At 29.8% G+C, this 24,548-nt stretch overlaps 1 pseudogene; it reads left to right on the top strand.

Annotated features, from left to right (window-relative positions):
• The first annotated feature begins 13,581 nt into the window (after positions 1–13,581).
• LOC142318004 (uncharacterized) overlaps positions 13,582–24,548 on the top strand; it is a 116,491-nt pseudogene continuing 105,524 nt past the window's right edge.

Here is a 24,548-nt window from a genome sequence, read left to right as displayed (position 1 = left end):
TTTTCCTTTTTTTTATATATCATTTTTTTTTATACGGTACATTATTTGCTTATTTGGTTTTATTTGGAATATTGTGCGCCAAATTGGCGCACAATATTCCTGTATACTTCACCATTTACTGTCTGTTGGAAGAATATGGGTCCGACTATACAATGATGAGATATCGCACACCACACACCAATTTTTTCAGGATGCAAAGATTTGTATTGTAAAGTGTTAGGATTTTCAACCGCCCAAATTCGACAGTTTTGACTGTTCACATAACCATCGGGATGGATCCAAGCTTCATCACTAAAGAACACTCTTTAAAAATTTGATTCCGCTATCATTTATGAGAGACCTAAACCAACAGCAATATTGCAATCGCTTGTTTAAATCTGGAGGCTTAAGCTCTTGGACTAATCGTACGCGATATTGATACAATTTGAATTTTGTAGCAGCTTTCTGAACACTCGAATATGACAAACCAACTTGCGTGGAAATTTTACGTAAACTTTTCCATGGACAATTGAGCAACTTCTTTTCATATTCTCTAAAACGTCATCTGTCAAGCTATTTGGTTGACCACTACGTTTTCTGTTGCAAACACTACCTGTCTCTCGAAATCGGTTTGCTAGCATAGAAAGTGACATTTTTTCTGGCGGAGGAACACCAACAAATTTAATTTGAAATGATTCTTTTACACACGCGTACGATTTCGTAGCAAAATATTGTTCAAGAATGAAAACTTGTTGTTCTATGGTAAAAGACATTCTGTTCGTAACACAACCGGAAACGGCACAAAAGTTTACATAGCTCAAGGAGAATCAACTCACACTGCCGCATCTATACCGGTTGAGTAGCGTTACCAACTTCGTGTCACAAAATAAAACTTCCCTTTCTTAGAAAAAAATTACCAGACATTAACAATTGGGTAACCGGACTAAAAAATCACCCTCTGTACATAATTAAACATAGTAATCACATTTGGTTTTTAACAAGATTGCAACATTTAAAACACAGATATAAAAAACCAGTTAATTGCATTTGGATAAAGAGTAAATCGAGTGTCAGTTATATTAAACTAGCAAGATACTTCACATTGTTAGAAGATAAAGAGAATGAGATTTAAAAATTGTTCATAACTTTAGTTCAAGGGGCTGGACAAAAGAAAGTTGGATGTGCATTGCACCTGAAATTATTCTAAGCAATAGCATTTTTTTGTTTGTAATGTGTAAACCGTAACAAACATACTGAATAACAGCAAGGAACAGTAATTTATTAATCAAATGCAAGCTAATGAGTTAGTGTATAAATTAAATTTCCACTACCAACAATTTAAAAAGTGTAAATCCTAGTACTTTCGGAGCTGTAACTCCATCTTCAGAGATTTTCTAAAAGATGCTAATTTAAATTCAGATTAATAATCGTTTATAAATTATGTTCATAATTTCAACAACCAACTAATAGTTGGTTGTCAAGAATAAAATTAATTCATACATAAATAAGACTGTAACGACATGTTTGTAAGATGTTTGTAACTATTAATGGGGGTATTCAATTTTAATTCAGCAAATGATCATTGCATTACTATTTTTGATTTTTATGATATTTGGTACATAATAACTATCCACCTTTTAGGGGCCAAAAAATATTTTTTTATATTTAAAAAAAAAATTTTCTTGAGTGATAGACTATTCTCTAACTCACAAACAGGTAAAAACAGCCATTTTCATTACTTTTTCCATGAGCTGTAGCATTCTTATTTTATGTCATACGGAGGGTCAAAAAGGGCTCTTTGGAAATAGTAAATATGGAATTCATCTTAGTGTATTCAAATATTGATGTTATGTATCTTTTTAGATTATAAAAATTACAACTAAACTCATTAGATTTAATAAATTGATAATTAATAAATAGTCAATTACAAAATGATAAACAATTCAAATACATTAACAACTTGTTCAATTCACTTTTACCTTATTTTACTCCTGCTAGTGGAAGTTATGAATAAATCTTGCACTTTTTGATAACAAACTTAACATAACTTATCCTGCCATTTTTTTATTGAGTAGAACTGATAAGTCCTCATTCATCTTTGGTGTAATGTTGTGTCCTGTTCCCGTAGTTGATAGAAAGAGCTCTGAAGGTATGAGAATCTTTAAAATATTTTTCATTTGAACCAGTGTTTGATTATACTAATACATTTCTGACTTGTTGGAACAGAACTGTGAAAGGTTCTTGTTTCTGGGACTGTTGTGATTACCTGATAACAAGAACTGAGGTATTCTTCAGTCTCTTGAACATCTTTATTAGAACAGAAAATAAATGTTATATCTTTTATATTATCTTTGCAGTAATTTTACATTTCAGAAGGTATAGCAATTTGATTGTTGATTGTCCTTTGAGGGCTTGCTTTAGTCACAGTCCTTTTTACAGTTCTACCAATACCATCACATTGTCCTTTTCCATGGTATGAGGCAAAAAAATGGTATTCAGCTGTGATTTCAAAATCTTCTTGATAGTAACTAAAATTTATGAAATTTTGTTTGTTTTTATACTGGGCTGAGGAGCCATCAGAAAAATAAAAACATTGTTTAACTTGTAACAGTGTTTTTACTTTATTTATAACTTGCTTTTGGAAGCAGAAGAACGATGTAGGTTTCAGGTACTTACTAATCACACAGTAGCTTTGGCTTTGTAATTTTCCTTCTTTTTTAAAATACGAGTATATGAGAAATAGATGTACTGTGGCATAAGTTTTTGACCAGTGATATGACGACTTCATCCTGTATCAAAAAAGGAAATTTTTGAGAAAAGTGTCCCATTACAATTCATTCACTCTTCAACAACTTTTCCTTTTTAATGTTGAGGAAATTAGCATGTTTCTTTGCAACAAAATGATGCCTTTTTAGATTATTTAAATTTGAGTAGTTAGTTCACAACAGTCAACAAAAATCCACTTTTTGAAGATAATTTCAGAATCAAAATCATCCCAGCTCTCTTGCAGCAATCTGAGCACTTCATTAGTGACTGGGCATTTTTCACACTCTGACAGCGTGCATGTTTCATTTTCTATATCACATACTATGGTTGAAAGGAGAATTTTATAATCAAATTTCATTTTTAGAGCAGATAACATGAGTTTTACACTTTGGTGGGTGACACATATACACAAAACAAACAGACAAACAGAGTGAGTACCTGACCTGCCAGCCAGAACACAAAATTTAGGTCTTAAATCAACAAATTTTGAAAAACCAATTTTTAAATTATGTTTTTCTCTGAAGGCTGTGTACAATTTTTATAAGTTACATTAAATGATCCGTTTTTGATTATTAATTTTCTTCCTGTCAGCTTGTCTTACAGAGACACAATCCTTCTTGCGTGGCATCATTTTACTGTGCTCATCATTCAGGTAAAAATCTTTGACACTTATTAACATTATCATCAGTTACATGACTGGGTTTCTTTTTGCCGATTTGTAGCAAAATTCCACTTGTTTTAACTAATTGTTGGTATTGACGGGCTAAATACTGACTAACATTAAACTCATTTTGAATTTTTTGAATGCTCCAGCTGCTTGGTAATAAACTTAAAATATTAATTTTTTCCGTAGTTGATGTAACTGTTTTCATTTTAATGATAATTCTCCCTACCTATATTCCCTACCTAAATCCACATAATTTTATGGTATTAAACTGGTTTTTCCTGTAGAAATATTTAAATCAAAGGAATCGTTTAATTTACTGGTAACTAACTGACTTGGCTATTTTTGTAACCGTATTTTTTAAATTGGTTCCTTTGTGCTGCTCGATAATATTTTAACGTTAACGAAATAAATGCCAAGTACTGAACAAGCTTTATTCATGGACTCGACTATAACACATTGAGGCCCAAATATATCTTGACATTCTGGTTCGCTTTCTGTATCATCTTGAGGTTTTTGTATTTTGTTAAAGCATTTTGTACACAGTGCTCTGCCTGAAATTAATTTTAAATTTGGATTGCTTGTTGAAAGGGTCAAAGAGATTTCTTAACTGGTTTACAGTGACGGCTAAATGGGTCAGAGCAACTTTTCCCATTAATACAAAAATATTTATCTAAATATTTGGTTTCGTGAAACGTACAGATACTTTTTGTTTCAGTACAAAATCAACAGATATCAATGTTATTTGTCATTAAGTAAACTCTAAAATATTGTGCAATACTGAGAGGGAGAGTCTCCCCACCACTTAATACATATTACTAACAACTAACCTATATTATTTACATTTTATTAAATTACATTTTAGCATTTAGATTTATTGTAAGCCAATTTGTGACATACTGTTTCAGGGTGAATGCCAGTTTGAACACTCCATAATCCATTTTTATAAAATGCAGTTGTTAGTAAAATAGGCAAATATGGAATAAGATCCACAGTTGATTTGAGCTTGACATAGTATAAAGTATAATATAAAGTATAAGTTTAACATACAGTATAAGTTTAACATGAAGTATAAGTTTAACATAACATAAAGTTTTAACACACGTTTACACACATCTGTGCAGAGCCGCTGTCGTTAGTCGACTAGTGTAAGTTAAACATGAAGTATAAGTTTAACAGTTTAATATAACATAAAGTTTAACACACGTTTACACACATCTGTGCGGAGCCGCTGTCGTTAGTCGACTGGCGCAATGAGAGGGAGAGTCTCCCCACCACTTAATACATATTACTAACAACTAACCTATATTATTTACATTTTATTAAATTACATTTTAGCATTCAAAACGTTAATAGCAGTTGTTCTTACAATAACAATACTACAATTAGTATAAATTATAAAATTATCAATTGCACCTCACTTTGTCTTATCCCAGTTTCTCTACTGATAAAATAACAATCTTTCTAATAAATAATATTAAAAATAAAAGATATCGCATAAAAGAGAAGTTTGCTGCTAATAAGATTACTTTATAAACAAGTGTACATTATCTAACCACAATATTAACACTAGCAACAATACAACATATCAAATCGAAATCAAGACAATAACTGAGCCTTCTACAATGTTTACATTCAGGATTATGCAAACATTCATGTCCATGCATGTCTATTCACTTGCGTGTTTAAAGATGAGTTTTTGTGTATAAGCCATACTTTAAGGAAAAACTATCTAGAATATAAGCTACCTCTTTATACTCATATCAAAATATTTTGTATAGTAGGCCTACATTATTATCAGAAAAAATACATGCTGTGAATTTTTTGGATTCATTGTTCATGGTTAGAAAGAACAGTGTTTTTAGTGGTATTGATGGCTTCATTACTCATTAACCCCTTCGAGTAACAAAATAAATTTTATTTGGTTTTAAAGTACATAAAAAGTACTACTGTAAACATTTCAGATTTTTGCCACCTGTCCCACATATGGTTTTTGGGCCCCAAAAACGAGACATTTTTGAAAATCGTACAATTTGGCGGCCATTTTTTTTAATGAAGGACACTCAGTAACAGTCAAATTTTGTTTTATAAGTATTACTAGTACCTAAGAGTTAAAAGGTAGAAAACAGGCCTGTTACCATAAGCCCTTCATTATTTATTTTGGGCCCAAAATTTGAAAAAACAACAATTTGTAAACATAACTTCAGTAAACATTACAAGATTTGGTTATAGAACAAAATGAATTTTGAGTACACTAAGATGAAGTTTCATTTTTACTTTTTCCAAAAAGCCTTTTTTCACCCTCTGTACAATATAAAATAAGAATGCTACAGCTCATGGGAAAAGTAATGAAAATGGCTGTTTTTATCTGTTGCCAAGTTAGAAAATTTTTTTTTTAGAAATATTAACAAATATTTTTTGGCCACTACAAGGTTGTCATATACCAAATATCAAAATCAAAAATAGTAATGCAATAAAAGTTTTGAAAATTTGTTGAATTAAAATGGAATATCCGTAATGTGAGAAGTTGCATCAGCAGTTTGATAACTGCTGATGCAACTTCATAACTTAACTCAGTTATGAGTGTATTGCTGAAAGGTTGTTACATTGTGGCATAGCAACTGTTGAGTTACCAGAAATTGGAAGATAGATTATGGAAAGCTTAAGATGAATTCTTTGAAAGATGTGTGAAAAAATTCTTACAAGAGAGCTGGAAAATCATCAAAGACAACAGTGATAAACAGGATTGAAAAAACTAGGTTGATACCTAAGAAATTGAATTATAATTAGCAAAACACATATATTATCAAACTATTTTCAGACACTTAAAACTTGTGGGGTTAAAGCCCTTTCATGAATATTATTTCTGAGTATAAATTGTTTTTAAATTTATGAATTAGCATTAAAATACTAAGGATTAGGTGTCTTAATTTCTTAAGAATCTGGGTTAAAGTGGACTTGTTGCATCCATGAACCTATCAAGTGAGAAGTTCATTATGTGGAGATTAAATTATCAAAGAGATAGGGTTCGATTACTCTTTAAAATAATATATAGCATGATGAGAAAATTTCATTTTAATTTACCTCTCAGTAAAGAAATGATGTTAATTATCATGAAGTGGGATTATCAAACAACGAAATGGAGCTTTCATGAAAGTGGCAAATATGTTTTTTCAGAAAACATAATTCCACTTTTACTAGATGTCAGTTATACTGATTCAAGAAACCCTTACATTTCAAGGTGAATGCCATTACCTCACAAGAACCATTGCAGAAGAGTGATATTAAATCAGAAAATTTTGAATGTTTAGTTGGATCTCCTGATCTGAATTTAGCTTAGTATTTAAGGGTTTTCTCAAGAGTGCTATTGAATCTGATGATTGCAGAATGGGCCAACCAGTATTTTAACAATACCCTTATGTCACATTACATAACTACTTGTCATGCTGTAGTGGGATGCAGACACATTTCATTTCTTTGATAAAAGATTCTTGCTTTCAGGAAGTCAATGGTGTGGCGTAACTTAAATAAATACATTATAACAAGTTAGTAAAGTTAAACACAGTTGCAGTCACATTATGTCTTGTGTTTTTTTTTAGATCCCTGGACAAAGGTTATGGATGATACCGTGTAATAAACGAAGATAATAATTGATAAAATGTCAGATGTGATTAATGAAACCATAAGATGTCATCCATATTGGGCCAAAGCATACACATATTAAACACTAACAGTGAAAGTTCATAATACAGTCTTAATTTTTAACATAGTCATTGTTTAGCTTATTGTGTAGGGAATGGTATAAGTTATGCAAATCTGGACAAACTTTGAATTTTTTCCAATTTTTTTCTTTTGGAGAAGTTTATTTTTTTAGTTATAAAAGAAATTTATTTCATGTTGGATTTTGATAGTAAGTTTTTTTCTAGATTTGTCATGGAGATATTAAGTTGGAAAATATACTTGTTACATCATGGCGCTGGGTTATGTTATCAGATTTTGCATCTTTTAAACCGACACATCTGCCTGAAGATAATCCTGCTGATTTCTCATACTTTTTTGATACATCTTGACGTCGTACTTGCTATATAGCACCAGAAAGGTAAATCTTTTTGGGATATTAGTAAATTATATTTTAAATGTTATTGATATAGTTTTATTATTTCTTTCTTCTTTAATTTTTAGCAATTTCTTTTTAGGTCGTTTTGCCTTTGACCTACTTCATTCAGAACTGACTGGTCAGTGGTCTGTCATTACAAGTCTCAGGTTAAGAGATAAGAGAGACAGTGATAAGCTAGTATTGTGTTAGCATCAGTAAATTCCCAATAGACACTAAATAATTGGTTTTGCTTAGTGTAATGCATTTAATTGTGTAACCTCAAGTTCTTTTTAACTTAATGTCTAAGCAACATTCATTCATAGTTCATCAATATTTAAGTAAGACTTCGTCTGCAAAAATAAACTAATTTATTATTCTTTGTGGCTTTCCATTCTAAAGTTATTATGTTATTATGCTATAAAATCAATGAAAATTATAGAAACCATTTTTCCTTCAAGACTAAACTATCAAGACCAAATTTTGAATCAAAGAATATAACAATCTACTGTTTAGATAAACTAAAGAACATCTCGATAAGACTGCATGTTACATATAGGAATTCCATACAAAACAATATGCATATGAATAATGTGCATTATGTACGAGTATTTGACCTAAAATTGTATAAAAAAAAAACATTTTAAACAATCAGTATTTTTTGAAAAAAATATTTCCTATTTGTTGCTGGTATAGAAATTATACGCATTAGAGTCTGAAGACAAATAAACAAACTACTACCCAACTTCCATTAAACAACTTCTACAACAACTTTTATTAAAACTTATATAATGTTATTTTTTAAAGTATGTGTGTGCTGTGTGACTGGAAAAAACATTTTCTTAGTCCTATGTCACATAACTTGATCTTGATCCTATGACCTTAAAGAACTTTTGCACTAATTTCACTCATTATATTAACATCACCTTTTAAATGTCAGTTCTTTACCTTTAACCATTTATGAACTGTTATTCAATTTATAAAAACATTTTATCTTTGGAACTATATGACGTAGAAAAGGAATCTGAGCTCTGTATCTTTATTTGTGGAAAATTGGGAAGAACGTTGGATATCGATTTAAAAAACTCATTAAAAACAATACTGTTTCAGTCTATAAATTATGCAGAAATTCATTACAGGTTCCTCAAAAGAATATGCAACTTGTTAGCTTCCAATTAGAAAATATTTTATATAGATGAGACATGGTGTAAACAATAATACATTATGTCATATGAATGGCTGGAGGACACTGGAAATGTTCTAAAAGGCAACTTTGGCAATTACACGTTATACTGTGGTTTTATATAGGAAGCATACTGATGGAGAAGAGTATTCAGGGCAGGGAAATGAGTTATTATTTACGTATTGGAAATAATACTATAAATATGTGTATTTTTATTTTATACTATGAAATACTTTTATTCTATACACTATTTGTATTAAACACATTAGAAATGTACTGTACTCACTATTGTATGTGTGGCTGGCCACTTGAAATATTTAATTTTAATTTTTTGACTACATATTTTTATAATGCGACAGTTTTAAAGTTTTGAGTTTAATGTGTGATTTTAAAAAGTTTTTATTAACTGACAATGAGGGAAACCCTCGAAAATGTTCTTAAAATGGAAAAACAGTAAGCATAAGGTTAGAGGCTTTATTGAATTCTTTATGGTTGGTGGAAAACTGTGTTATACTTTTGTCTTTGATATATATATATATGGGTGCCGCAGAATGGAGTCTCACATTTCACAAGTTAATGAAAGAAAAGTTGTAAAAGATATGAAAAAACCTTTTATTTTCTGAAAAGCATATATAAGAAGTTTTATTTACTTAGGTATTAAAATTTATGGTGGCCGTCTGCGAGCTTCTTCCAAATTAAAAAAAATGAAAATTTTTAATTTGAAAAGTTCAACTGATTCGATATAAAGTAAAAGCTCAATCACAAAACAATTCAAATCAAGGGGGGAACAACGAAAAAATGTACTAGGGCTGTGTAGTCTGATCACATGTATATTATTAAAATTTTAAAAATAATTAGCATTAACAATACGAAAAATAATTTTTTTAACATAAATAGAACATATTAAGCATATCAAAATTATTTGAAATCATATTTTGAATCATATATATGGAATCATAGAAAACACATTTCCACACTATTCGTCTGTCATATTTTAAATAAAATATAAAATAAAGTATAATTACTTTATTAATTTATTGTTAATGTTAATACATTAACAATACAAGAAAATAATTTTTTTAACATTAGTTAAACATATTATTTATATCAGAATTATATGGAATCATATATTTTGATTCATATCATTAACTTTTCTCTTCATATACATAAGGATACTTTCCTGCACATATAAAAAATAATGATGACCTCGCATTGAATACACCTATTTACCCAGTCTCACTGTCCTGTCTCATCAAACCAAGAACACATCACCACTTTCGTGCGAGCCAACTCAAAACACGTCTCCACTCCATGACTGCTAAATTCACACTAGCCCCGAAACAAAGAATGTCAGTCTGGCTTCCCCCGCCAGACGCCCGTTCGTATTTATGCACGTACACACTTTTTTCTGAGAATGTATATGCTCACACCAGTCCACGATGACATCACCGTCTGGCTATCCAGACCATGTCAGACATCAAAAAACAAAGTTATGTAATACAATTTCTTATCAAACTAATTACGTTTATTTAACTATTAAAATAATATAATACTATTGCCTATTTTCTGTTTTTAATATCAGCTAAGCCAAATGAATATTAACTACTTTTGAAAATATTGAAACTTTTTTCTTTATGGCATAATATATATATCGTTCGTAAACAACAAAATTTAGAATGGTTACATGTCATGAGCAACATATATTCGAAGCTGTTCCTGGAAGTTTTGTGCCACTTTCTAACATATGTCAAGGAATAGCAGTGATAACTTCTCTTATTGCATCCTGAAGTTGTTCAAGGGTTTGGGAATGATGTTTGTAGAGCTCACATTTCAGATACCCCACAAAAAAAAAAAATTGCAGGAGCTTAGATCAGGATAGGAATGTGGCCACTGAATATTGCCCGTAATAAAATCAGATGTCCTGGAAACATTTCTTGCGAAATGGCTCAAGAGCAATGAATAGTGTTAGTTGTGGTCCCATCCTGTTGAAACCAGAAGTCCTCTGAATCATCTTCATAAGATTCTGTCAATTGGGGCTGGAGGACATTTTCCATGTCACAGTAACAATGACGCCACTCTCTTCAAAAAAAGTATGGCCCCACAGTGAAGAGAGTGCACCATACAGTCACTTTCAGGCTGTGAAGAGGTGTTTGGTGAAGCTGTTGAGAATTTCTGATGCACAGTACAAAACATTTTTCACGAACGGGATAGAGTCTTCCCAAATTATTTTTATAGCTTTCTTCATCCTTATATTAATATATTTTCTGGAAGTCATCCGATGCTTTCTGCTGATGAGAAAATTGAGAAGTATTAGTTTTATTTTTGCTTTTATCATTAGTAATTTAAAGTTACATATTTTATAAGAATTAATACTTTATTTTTGATGTAGTTGTTATTATTTTCTGTGTATTATATTAATAATAAAGATAGTTTTTCTGAACATTGACTATTCTGATCCGTTTTCTCAATCAGTTATATTGAAGTTCATAAAAACTGTTGATTTAAAAACATTAGAATATTACAAGAGACTTTCATAAATGTCTATGCATATCGACTGCATACTGGAGATGTTAAGATTTCATGTGTGTACTTATTTACTTCCACTCAAAAATGAAGTAAACTGGTCAACTTTTTTGTTTAGCTCTATTTTGAATATCAGTTCAAATAATGTTATGATGCTTAAACCAGTCAACTCACCAGTTATGAAATATGGTCTGTAATCAGGTTTACTATCTAATTTGTGAAACTACAGATTAAATGTGGTAGGTTATTATGAAAATAGGTTTGGATGTTTAATAAAGGAAGGAAGGACATTCATGCAAGAACCATAGTCACTGTGTCCATCTCTAGTGAGTGAAGTTGGGCTACATAATGTTGAGAAGATTTGTTCTGAAAGATTATTGACAATCTCTGATTTGTCTCTCAATTTCTTGAAATTTCAAGATCTTTGTTCCGTTATACTGTGACTAAACACTTCCACTACAAAAATTGTGTTCAAGTTGGATGTTAGTAGACATTCACTAAACAAAATGTATGGAAGTAGTCTTGGAATATTTTTAGTGATATGAACAGGTAAGAAGTTGCTGTTTTAATAAAAGGGTTGTCAAAGGGAATGAAGTGTTGTAGATTTGCCTGGATAGCAGTAGAAAGAGAAATAATAATACTGCAATGGTGGCATACTAGTTTCTAAAAGTCAAGAAATTGAGAGCAACTCTTTCTGCTAGAAAAATCATATTCATGTTTGCTGGGACACTCAGAGAATTTTTTTTAATGATATTTATGCAACAAGGCCCAGTAATCAATATTGAAGTGTACTGTCAAACTATGGAAAGGTAGTAATGTATGATTCAAAATCAAAGACCTGCCCTCTTAAGTTCTGGAATTATGTAACTGCATAGCAGTACTTAACTGTACGTCACACACATGAAATTTCTCACGGCAGCAGAAATTTCTTGCTGCCAGCAAGTTCAGCACTAATGATGAAACAAAGTAGAATGTCTAGAAAGGATGACTGGAAATCAAATTTCATGAATAAATTGTCTTCACACTAGTTTAAGATAAGTGAAATAGAACTATAATAAAATATACATTAAGGTAATAAAATTTCTGGTTTTTTCCAATTGTCTAATTTTTTAATAGCCAAACAGTGCTTATTTTTTGGATGGGCTTAGTGACTTCTTTAAAAATCATATTTTGTAACTGTTGAAGATTGGTTCAAATGAGAGTCAGCCTTTCTCCACTTAAGGAATAGTGCGATATATATATATATATATATATATATGTACTAAACATTGAAGAATTTTCTTAATGGAATTTAAGCCACAAGGCCCAACAATAAGCACAGAACTGTACTGTCAAACTATGAAAAAGTAACAGTTTATCATACAAAACAGATATGTGTTTTTATTTATTACAGGTATCTTAAGAAAAATTTAGTTCAGGAAACTACCCCATTATTAAATACTTGTGATCATGACAAATTTTGATTTTGTGCCATTGTTACTAATAGTTCTGTGATGAGCCTTGGTACTTGCTCATGTGATGCTGAATTTAATAAATTGACCTCTACTATGAAATTGAATAATAAAATTGAAAATTAAAAAAAAAATACAAATTATAATTGATTGAAATTGATTATAGACAGTTTAGCCTGTGTTAAATATCAATTTATTCTATTAACAATATGTAAACACCATTTCTGGGACCTTTATATCAGTGACTAGTCGGAGGTATGTCCATAGTATATTCTGTTTTTATCATTTATATATCTGTAAATAGTGAAAATTAAATTCAAGAAACTTCATTAGGCTATCTTCAAATTATAATTTTTTAAGTACCATTCTAGATGTCTTATTTCAGTTTGTAATGAATTTTAGGACCATTCTGTACATTCTTCATCATGTACATATATGATGCATTTTAATGCAAATGTTCTAGGCATCAAAATTAAAACATGTAGAGTTTTAAATAACATTTCAAATATTTTTTTTTGAAATTTCAAATTGGGGTTCTGTTTTTCTTCTGCAGAAATAGTTTTTTTTATGATAGTTTTTTTCAATGAATTTTATTAAAAAAAGGAAAACTTAAAGATAGTAAGTATTGAAATGGCTATAATAGGATAGGAAACATTTTTTCAGAATATTAACTTAGTTTTACCTTTCAAATAATAAATTGCAATTAATGCTACAGCTTTTTTCTAATTCTATTTACCTAGTTTTGATAAATCGGATTTTATAAATTTTTCTGTTTATTGATTGAAGTGTTAACAAATTTTTATTTAGGGGTATTTTTTTGTAATCTGTTTATTAAATTTTATATATGTTTCTTACTCTTGACAGATTGAGAAAGGATATTTCTGATGTAATAGAAATGTTATCTAAATGCAAAGATGATAAAGGGGAAGAGAAACCGTGTTATGAAGCCTTAATAATTATAACATCACTTGTTACTTCATGCGCAAGGTATGGATTTTTATTTATTTCTTTGATTGATTTTTTACTGCTGTTTGATATTGAAGTTTGTAACTTTTCAAGTCTACTTATATTTGAAAATTAATATTGTACTTAATAAGTCTGCTACACCTGAACTGGTTCCCACTTGAACAACTAATTTGAGTAACATCAGACATGATTGGTACATGGATGTTAAATATGTGATTGTTGCATTTTGGCATTAGTGAAGAAATTTAGCTTAAAAATCCTAGCCAAATTTCTTACCTAAATTTGCCAAAAATAACCATTAAAAGACTCCAAGAAAAAAAAAAATTAAGTTGTATATGACGTAATTTATTGTCAATAGTTTTTGTTTTACTTACTGTAATATGTACGTCTACGTATTTGAAAAATAGAACCCTGAGATTAATTATTCTGACCTTGCTAGTTCCCACTACATCTACATTTAACCTATCCATTTCCCTCTTTAAATTTTCTAACTGACCAACCATTTTTACACTTCTAACATTCCATGCTTCGACTCATAGAATGTTATTTTTTAATATTCTGGTGACCCCTTCCTTAGTAGTCCCCACCCGGAGATCTGAACGGAGAACTAGTTTACCTCTAGAATATTTTACCAAGGAAGGCGCCTCCATCTTTGTTACATGAAAATTCAGAGTGCTACATTTTCTTGGGAAAAAAAAGCCATAGTTGCTACACAGCTTTCAGCTGCACAGTACTCAGAAGATTGTGTGATCTTTATATGGCTGTTTAAGTCCTCCTGACGTAAGCCCTTTATAACTACTGAAAGAGCTGCTGCCCTCTTTCAGGAATCATTCCTTACTATGGCTCTCAACAGATACCTCTCTGATATGGTTGCACATTCGGTCCAGCTACACTGTATCACTGAGCACTCGAGCCCCCTCACCATCAACATGGTCTCATGATTCGTAGAGGGAGTCTTATGTAGAATGTCAAATAAATTACTGTGACTAGTTGACCTTGGTTTTTATACCATATATAGTTAGTATTATTTTAAAAAATCTGTTATATATGTTATAGTAGTACTTATTAAGTATTTAACCAATTTGCATGGGAAATTAGAAGATTAAAAGTAAGGTGGATCCGATATTGAAAAAGATGATATTTTAGAAAAGTAAAGTCAGAATTTGATTTTGTACTTTTCAGTATGATGAAGTACTAATAGGTAACAAAATAGCTCAATGTGTAGTAACAACATCTGTTCTGTTTTATTGGGAAGATTACTGGGTGTTCAGTCCTTGTAATTTTTCAAATTTATTGATTCCATCTCAAAAACAGTATAGCAATATAATTTAGCATCAATCTATATTTACTTGATTGAGAGTTAATAAATTTATAAAAATAAATGTAGAAGAACTATGTCAGCAAAAATGTATTTATATATTCTTTTTATGAAACTGGTTACATGAGCTCATTTGTATTAGTTAAAATGAAAGTAATATATCAATGCTGACCTTTATGAAATAGGATAGAGTTTTTGCATTCCTCTGGAAGGATCTGGAGTTCAAATCTTCATCAGACTTGGCATTTTTTATATACTAAAAATTCATTTCACATACCAGGTAGGGAGTACAGGTTTCCTTAATTAAGGAAATTTCAGGAAACTATAATTAGGGAATACAGGTTTTTTGGTAAATACATGTATAGGTGATATAGTTTCATCCACTGTGTTTGTGGCTTTCTTCTTATATCAATATATTATTTATATATTTAAATCTGATGTTTACTTATTAATACAACGCAGATTTAACCCCAGATATAAATATTTACCATGTTATGAATATTAAAATGTACATATTTGTACAGTGAAGTAACAAAAAAAAATAATGATGAAAAGAAAAACTTTTATAATACTGATACTAATCATCAACAAATTTTCCAATAGGGTTTTAAAAAGGAGAACAAGCTATTGTTGAAAAAAATGAATTTTATCTTTAAGTTCAATTTTAAAATAACATATGTTGATTATAATGGTTTTTATTTGAGTAGTTTTATTGGCCTTTTGTGAAATAACCTGCTAACTTTGTATAATGATGTAGATAGATGTAATCCAAAAAATAAGTAAATTTAGGGATATCGATCACATGTTCATTATTTTGAATAGAAACTTGAGATTTAAGTACTTTCTATATGACTGTTGAGATATAAATTTAGTAAAGTACTGATATAAGATTCTTTTGTTCAATTCAGTTTGTCTTTAATGAAGTAGACATTAGAAAAATCTTCTTACTATATTAATTAAGGAAATAATATTTTCTAATCAGAGGACAAAATTTTGAAAGCAAATGGGTAAAGTTAAAATCTAGGAGAACAGGCATTAGATACAACATTAACAATAGGTAGAAAACTATAGATGCAAGAAATTTATTTATAGTAATGAATGAAAACAGAAAAGGTAATGAAGAAAATTGTATCAGTATATGAAAAATGGAATTAATAGATAGTGTTAAAGTAGGAAAGTAAGAATGGTTAAAGAAGAGGTATCCTGAGATAGAGAAAATTATGAATACTGGAAGAAAAGATGTTATATGTAGAAAAATACAGGAAAATCTTGGGAAAATAAAGTCCGAATTAACATCTGAGGTGCAAATGGAAAAAGATTGTTAAGAGAGTTAAGATAGATGTTAGATCACAATAACAGAAATATATAGAAGGACTGTGCAATGAGAAAAATGTCTGATTGTACTAGAGGAGGAAGAGGAAGAAGTTGATGATTTCAAAGTAAACTCTGAATAGGGCTCTGAAAGATTAATCAAGAATAAAGCAGTAGGGAATGATTGTATACCATCTGAATTACTATGCTGCCTACAGAAGAAGGAGAATAATCTTTTTGAATTAGTATACAAAATTTATAAAACTGGAGAAATATCAGCATATTTTATGAATATAATTTTTACTATATTAAAAAAAAAAACAGGAGAAGATTTATGTGAGAACTCTCATAACTTCAGCTTAATATTATTGTATAAATTAAAGTTCCACTTACCAACAATTTTTAATTTATATATCTGAGTACTTTTGGAGCCACTCCATCATCACAGATTTTCCAAACGATGTTAATTCAAATTATAATTATAATTGTATTTAAATTAAAATTGTTACGTTCATAATAGTTGTTACGAGACTATTATGAACGTAACAATTTTAATTTAAATACAGTTATACATTTGAATTAACATCTTTTGGTAAATCCCTGATGATGGGGTAATGGCTCCAAAAGTATTTGGATATATACTTTTAAAATTGTTGAGTGGAACTTTAATTTATACAATTGTATTAATACCAACGGTGCCAAATCCTTAGTAAATTAAATCAGCTTAATACCTTATGCATTGGAAATACTTGCTAGAATAGTTTACATTTGAATGGAATATTTGATAAAAAGTATGTTAAATGAAGATAAGATTGGTTTTAGAAGAAAAAAAACATAGATTAAAGAGAGACCATTCTGATCCTCAGGTTAAGTTTGGAAGGTTGATTTAAAAATATTAAAGCCACCTACATGCCACTATCATTTTCCATGACAGATATGGAGAAGACATTTGGTCATACAGAATGGAACAAAATTTTAATAGTTTAAAAAAATTAGAAAGAAATGAAATATGATAAAAGGAAGGTAAGACCAATTAAATAATAATGTAGGTGAATATAAACAAATGGCAGAATTTTTCTATTTAGAATTACACTGGATGGATGAAGTGCTGCAGATATCAAAAGTAGACAGGCACAAACAAGGAAAGCATTCATTAAAAAAAAAGTCTATTAGTATCAAATATGGATTTAAGAATTCTAGGCCAAAATAGTCCGATGGATGTTAAACTTGAAAATATCTATTTGTGTTGGGTGTAGTTCTTTATGACAGTGAAACATGAAAAAATAAATAGGAAAAGAGTAGAGGCCTTTGAATCGATGTGATGAATCAGTAAAATTTGAAATAAAAAAATCTTTGATGGATAAGAGAAAGTTTTGGCAGAATCTTATAAATGAGAAGAACTGTGTTGGTGAGCCATATCTCTGACATCCAGTTGATAATAAAGAGACGTTTAGAAGATAAAACTTTGAGGGAGAGAAATATTGGAATATGTAAAACAGATATATATTTAGAATGTAGGATAAAATTTAAATAGTAAAAACTTAAGCATAGAACAGAAAGAATAGAAAATAGCTTCATACCAGGCAAATGATTGATTTGTTTTTATGATTCAAAACAAAATTAACAATCTTAATTATGTGTTACTTAATATAGAAAGGGTTGTTACAATTAATCATGGAACTATTTTTCCCAGACAGATTATAATATATTTATTAGAAATACAATTGTCTTATTTTAGTTTATTTGTAATCTATATATATATATATATATATTTTTTTTTTTCTAAAATGAATATACTATTTTAATAATAATGAAAAAATAATAATCTGCTTCTTGCATCTGAATCTTTCTGTGATTATATTTTTGTTTTGACATAATTTTTGCAACATAGAAATTAAAGGATTGTGTTATTCTTAAAACGAGTAATAAGTATACAGAACTTAATGTTTTATTACTTTATAATGTTACTAGCATCTCGTCGTGGCTTCACCCAAACTATGTGCTACAAGAATTTGCTTTTCCCTTTGCGGTCTTGTCGGTTAAGGCTTGTTTGCTCACCCTTCCCTTCTAGCAAGGGGCTGTGCTTCCTTGATTTCCTGTTCATTAATTTCACGCTCTTGAGAATAATAATGATAAATAGAAATTAAAATCTGTTCAGTTTATAAAAACTATCAGTATTGTAATTTGTTCAGAGCTACAGTTAGGTCGGTACATGACCAATTAATTGGTTTTTAGATTTCCTGTCACGGCTTCACTCGTGAAATAAATAATCAGAATTCCAAACATTAATTACCATCACAATTTACTTAATCTCATAAAAATTGATCGAATAGTGGTAGCATAAAACTGTGAAAATGTAAAAAACAATTTAAGTTTTTTACCTCTTAATACATTAAAATTTAAAAAAAAGCTGTATGATTTTTAGATATTTATCTGAAGAGTATTTTCAAGACCAAATTGTGTGAATATCTCGTTTAGTATAGTTGGAAATGGGGAAAATTTCCTATCATTGTTCAAAATTTTTTTTTACCTTTCTTCACTCCTTTCAAGGTCTAATTTCAAAGAATCTAGAAATTGCTTTTTAGATACTTACATGAAGATTATACACACCAAAAATCAAGTTGACATCTTTATTTAAGAATTTAAAATATCTAGAAATTGCTTTTTAGATATTTACATGAAGATTGTACACACCAAAAACAAAGTTGATATCTTTATTTGTTACCAAAAAATTCTAAAAATAGCAAATTTCATTATTACCCCATTTTAACCCTTTAAACTCGAAATTTCAAAAACTCCTTTCTTAATGTGCATTTACACTATAAGAAGAATATGTATACAAATTTTCATCAATTTATCTGAAATAGTTTTTGTTGGGTGTTGATTAAGAATAGCTCACAACATATTCTTTTATTATACGGATATATAGATTATCAAGGTAAAGTTATGTTGATGTTTTGTCCATTAGGTAGTTATTCTTACACATACACTATTAAATATATAGTGGTTATTCTGACAGTTGTCACTGCAATAGTTATCTGATGTAATATTTCTCCACTTTCTGGTACAGTTTTGTTGTCATTCCTTTGACTTTTTTTATGTTGTTTGAGTATAGTTATAGCACATTATTTTCCACATCATTGTAAAAGTAAACTTATTGGTTGTTGGTAGCTTAGTGTGTTTTGCAACTGATTGATATACTGAAATCCAAGATGTAATTTTTGGCTTGCTTGGGATCAGCAATTTTTTTTTCACTCACCATTGATATAATCCCTACATTCAAGCAAATGTTTTTGTAAGAATGATTATGAGCAAAGGTTTGAGAACTACTTGTATACAGGGTTCCATAAGTTTCTGTGCATAGAATACATCAAAATAAATAATAAATTTATAAAAATATATATTATATAATTATATATATAAAAAATATTTATGAGACAGAGCTCTCAATTGGTAGTCATAACTCTATAGACTGCATTTTCAGTTGATTTGTGAGTGTTTCATTATTTTGGTGTTTGTTCATTCCAAGTTAGATTTTCCTACAGCATTTTTATGTCACATGCTTCATTTATAGTTTTATGGGTAGTGGTATTTCATTTATTGGGAAATATGTTATCAGAATATTTTAATGGATCTGTGGATTGTAGTAGGTATTTTGTCAGGCAAGAATTACAATTGAAATGAAAAGTCATCAGCTTTTTAATAATTGAAAAAATAAATAAATTTCCTTATACCTTTTAGGAGTTAGATTAACGTTCAAATTTTACTGGAAAATAATATGGGCTTCAGTATTTTCTATGACTAAGCTTTCCTCTTGTTGAGGTTGTTTGTCTTGTACTATAGAACGTGACGGTTGATTGCCCTTGTCCTTGATTCATTCATCCCTGGTTTTGATTCCCTGTGTGTAGGTATGACCCTACAATTCCAAGCTGCAGATGCCAGCATGGACCTGTAGAATCAATGCATTCTTAGTGCGATTTATTTGGAGTTTACCTATGGTTTGTGCTGAGAACTCTTGTTTACTATTCAGTACTGTACTATAAGCCACCAGTTAGGCTGTATTGCCTATGAAGTAAAGCCTTTTTCCTCCTAAAATGTTTTAATTAAATAACCAAAAGGATTCCAGAAATGAGTCTGCATCTACACAAATAGTGAGTTGATCCAAAATTAACCCTTCAGGCAGGGAGCACGTGAATGTTAAGTTGTATGTATCGGCGGGTGGACGTGACAGTCTTCAAGTGCACAGTGCTTGCTTCAAAACTTCATAACACTGCCATCTCGTAATGTTTATTTGAACAACTGGCTCTGTGTTATCACGAGGCTTTGTTCTTCCCCTCCGTGTATTTATAACTGCGTAGGATTGCATATCGGTGATGAAATACGATTTTGTTCTACAAAGTTGAATGCTCTTCTTTCAATCAGTTGTGTCAGCTGTGAGTAAATGAAAATGGCTGGGTCAAGCACATCGCGTAATCTTACATCGGAACAAATTATTGAAGTTTAGATGAGACGTGTGACAGTAACATTAGAATATTTGATATTGGTAGTGAATTTGTCAGTGACGAAAGTGATAAAGATTTTGTGCCAGAAAATCGTAATGACAATAAAGAAGATCCTGAACAAAGTAGTGGCAATAGTGATGACGATATTGATATACAAGTGAAGCGTACAAGAAAAGACATAGATTGGAGATGGGAAAAAGTGGATGATTCTTCTGCTGAAAATTTGGTTTAAATTGATGTAATAGTTTTGAAGCTATAATTTTTTACTTTTAGTACTGTATTGCATTCTTTTATTATGATTTTTGTTAAATATGTTATATTCTGTTTGTAAATGATGTGCATTTTTATCATTTTAAATTAATTTGTGTTACAGTTTTACTTTGTACATGATTCAGTTCCTAGAGTTAAAATATTAGCAATTCATACTCTGACACAGTGCCTTTCATTAGAATCATTGATTCATAATATTCCACCAAGTGATACTAACATATTTCCAGAATACGTTCTTCCTGGACTTAATTCTGTAAGTAATACTACAATATATTTTGATTCTTTTTTATGATTAGTTATTTATTACTTATTAAGTAATGCTTGTTTGCTATCAAATTTGAAAATGTTTTCTTTAGTCATATTTAAATTACTTTTTACACTCGTAGTAGATTTATTATTTTACATTTGCATATATATATATATATATATATATATATATATATATATGAATTAAACTTAAAAAATTTATTGTTTTAAAAAAATTAATTAAATGTTAACTTTTCTACAAGAAATTTTTAAATATTCCAAAAAGATCCAGGTTATTATTATATTACTAATTATTAAAAGGTGTCACAGGCACCTTCTATAGCATTTTGTAGATTGTTGAAATAGATGAGAAATGCAACTGTGTAAAGTTGCCTTATAATTTATATTTCTGAATAATAGATATTTATACTGTTGTTAGCTTTCTCTTCTTATGTATTCAGAAACACATATTTATATTTATACATTTTTTTTATTGTTGAAGCAGCTTATTAATGGATAGCATGACTTATCACTCAATAAAATTTTTAATTTACTGTAAATCTTAGCAAATTTATCTATCTTAGAAATATATTTTAAAAGCAGTGATTTAGGTTATACCTAGACACTATGGGTCCTGTTTCTATTCTTCTGATGATATTATTTCTTTAAGCTTTCTGAAACTTGATTTTTCTTGTACCGATTGAAGATTTTGTAACAACGCAGTATTTTGTACAGTAAAATGTATTATGCATTAATCTAATGCTTTGCAATGCATCTCCCTATGTTTGTTTTAGAATTTTCTTCATTAATGTTTTATTTTACCATTGAAAATGTAAGTTAGAATTTTTAGAATTATGTATTGTGCAAAGTTCAGCGATTCAGTAATTACCAATTACCAACTTAATTTACTATTTATTTATTTTTTATTTTACTAATATTAATATTTTGTTTTTTATGTAATTATTTTTATTTAACCATTTTAATTCTTTTTTTTTAGTGTTTTATTATATATGGTTAATTTAATTACTGTAAAGATATTACATTTACAGTACTGTACAATCTGCTGCATATTCTGATACGTATAAATTCACTGAGGAGGTATGAATATTGTGCATCATTTTGTCATAAGATTCAGTATTAATGATCATAAAATAGGTAGGAATCAATAATTTAATTTGCCTTTAATCAGCCATTTTATTTACCGTATAATGTGCCTTTTGCTTTGCACTACATACGATTTTATTTTAAAATTTTGACTGAAAAGTGAGAATAAAAATGAATTAACTGGGGAAAAGAAGCAAAAAATGTTGAAGGTACTTAGTTTGACAATTGTGTAGTCAGACAGGCTTGCTTACCTGCTTTATGCAGTTTTAAAAATTCCACCTGTTATTGCAAAAGATAATTTTCTTTTTAAATTTTCTGAATAAAAATAAAGGGATATTTGTGAATATTTAGAATAAAGAAAGTAGATAAAATTTTTTTTTTTATATTATAGTTAAAATTATTTTAGGGTATAATCTTAGGAATTATTCTAATATTCTGATTTTTTTCTTGTATTAGTCTGATAATAACCTGTTTAATAATTGCCAAAAAAAGAGCTTGATTAACATTGTCACATCTATGTCATGGATGTCAAAAGACTTGACTTTTTTAGATTTTTTCCAGTGCTGATAGTATTCTTGAAGCAACAGATCTTAATGAAGAATTAAAATATCTTTATTGTTTTTCATGTTATTTATTCTGCCACTGGTTAAGTACACCAAAAACATTTGATAGCATCGTAATGAGGCTGTAAAAAAGCTAATCATCTATGATGTAGAAAGACCTTAATAAAGGAAGCTGTTCTTATTTTTTAGAGAAAGAAAGGCATAAAAATTTGTTGTGTTTAGATAAGAGTATAACAGTCCATAATTCAATTAACTGTTTTGTTACTTGTGGTAATCTGTAGTTTATTAAAAAAAAATTTATAATACATTTTTTACTTTGTTTGAAATTGTATTTTTTTTTTTTAAAGGTTGCTCACGATGAAGCTGTTATTGTTAGAACTGCATTTCCAGAGGATATTGCACAACTTGCTGAAACTGCTCTCAGGTAATTAATTTTCCTTTCTTATATCTTTTGTGTATAATCTCTATTTATGTATATAATCCATATTTATAAATTTAATTACTATTTTTACTTGCAAAGATAATTATTTAACTTTCTAGTTCCAGAGACCTAATTAACCTGATCTGAGAAACTGCTTGGAACTGCCATGAGCCAACTAGATTAATTCTTCCTTTTTTTAGTTGATTAATTTGCTATGTAAGTTTGAAACTTGTGTGAAGGAATAATACATAATTTTGTAGCACAATGAAAAATTCCAAGCCTGACCAGGATATGAAACCTGATCCCTTCCAGATGAAAGGCTTAGACACTATCACTCCATCACAGAAGCTGGTAGAATATCTTTTATAAACTTAACAATAGTTATTGTTACTGTTTGTAACTTTTTTAAAATAAAGTATAATGATCTGAAAGGTTGCAGCCAGCCTGCATGTAACTGTTTAAATTCTGTATATATTGATACGATGGTTATTTTTTTTTTCAAGGTCCGATCGGTCACGAAATTAAAACCACAGTGAAAATAAAAAATGTTTTATTTGTAAGAAGTACTTACATAGTTTTCTCTACATAGTCGCCACTCCAATTTAGACATTTGTCGTAGTATGGTACCAACTTTCCAATACCCTCGTCATAGAACGGAACCGCCTGTGTTTTCAGCCATGTTTCTATGCTGGTCTGCAGCTCGATGTCTGTGCCAAAATGTTGTCCTCCTAGCCAGCATTTCATGTGAGCAAAGCTGAAAATTGGATGGAGCCAAGTCCGGGCTGTATGGTGGGTGATCAAACACTTCCCAACGAAAACGTTGCAGGAGCTTCTTTGTTACAGCTGCAGTGTGCGGCCGAGCATTGTCATGGAGAAAGACAATGCCTGATGACAACATTCCTCTCCGCTTATTCTGAATTGCCCTTCGTAGACGTTGAAGAGTCACGCAGTATGAGGCTGCAGTGATGGTCGTGCCACGTTCCATGAATTCCACCAAGAAAACTCCATTCCGGTCTCAGAACACAGGAGCCATACACTTTCTGTTGGAAAAGGTTCACTTGAACTTCTTTGGTTTACTGGGAGAATGAGAATGCATCCACTGTTTGGATTGTTCTTTTGTTTCTTCAGTTTCAAAATGGACCCATGTCTCGTCCACTGTGACAATTTTGTTCAAAAAATCTTCTCCTT

This window comes from Lycorma delicatula, chromosome 1 (genome assembly GCF_047948215.1).
Source record: "Lycorma delicatula isolate Av1 chromosome 1, ASM4794821v1, whole genome shotgun sequence".
Classification (NCBI taxonomy): Eukaryota; Metazoa; Arthropoda; class Insecta; order Hemiptera; family Fulgoridae; genus Lycorma; species Lycorma delicatula.
Note: the sequence above shows the minus strand (reverse complement) of the source record. Positions and strands in the feature narration are given on the sequence as shown.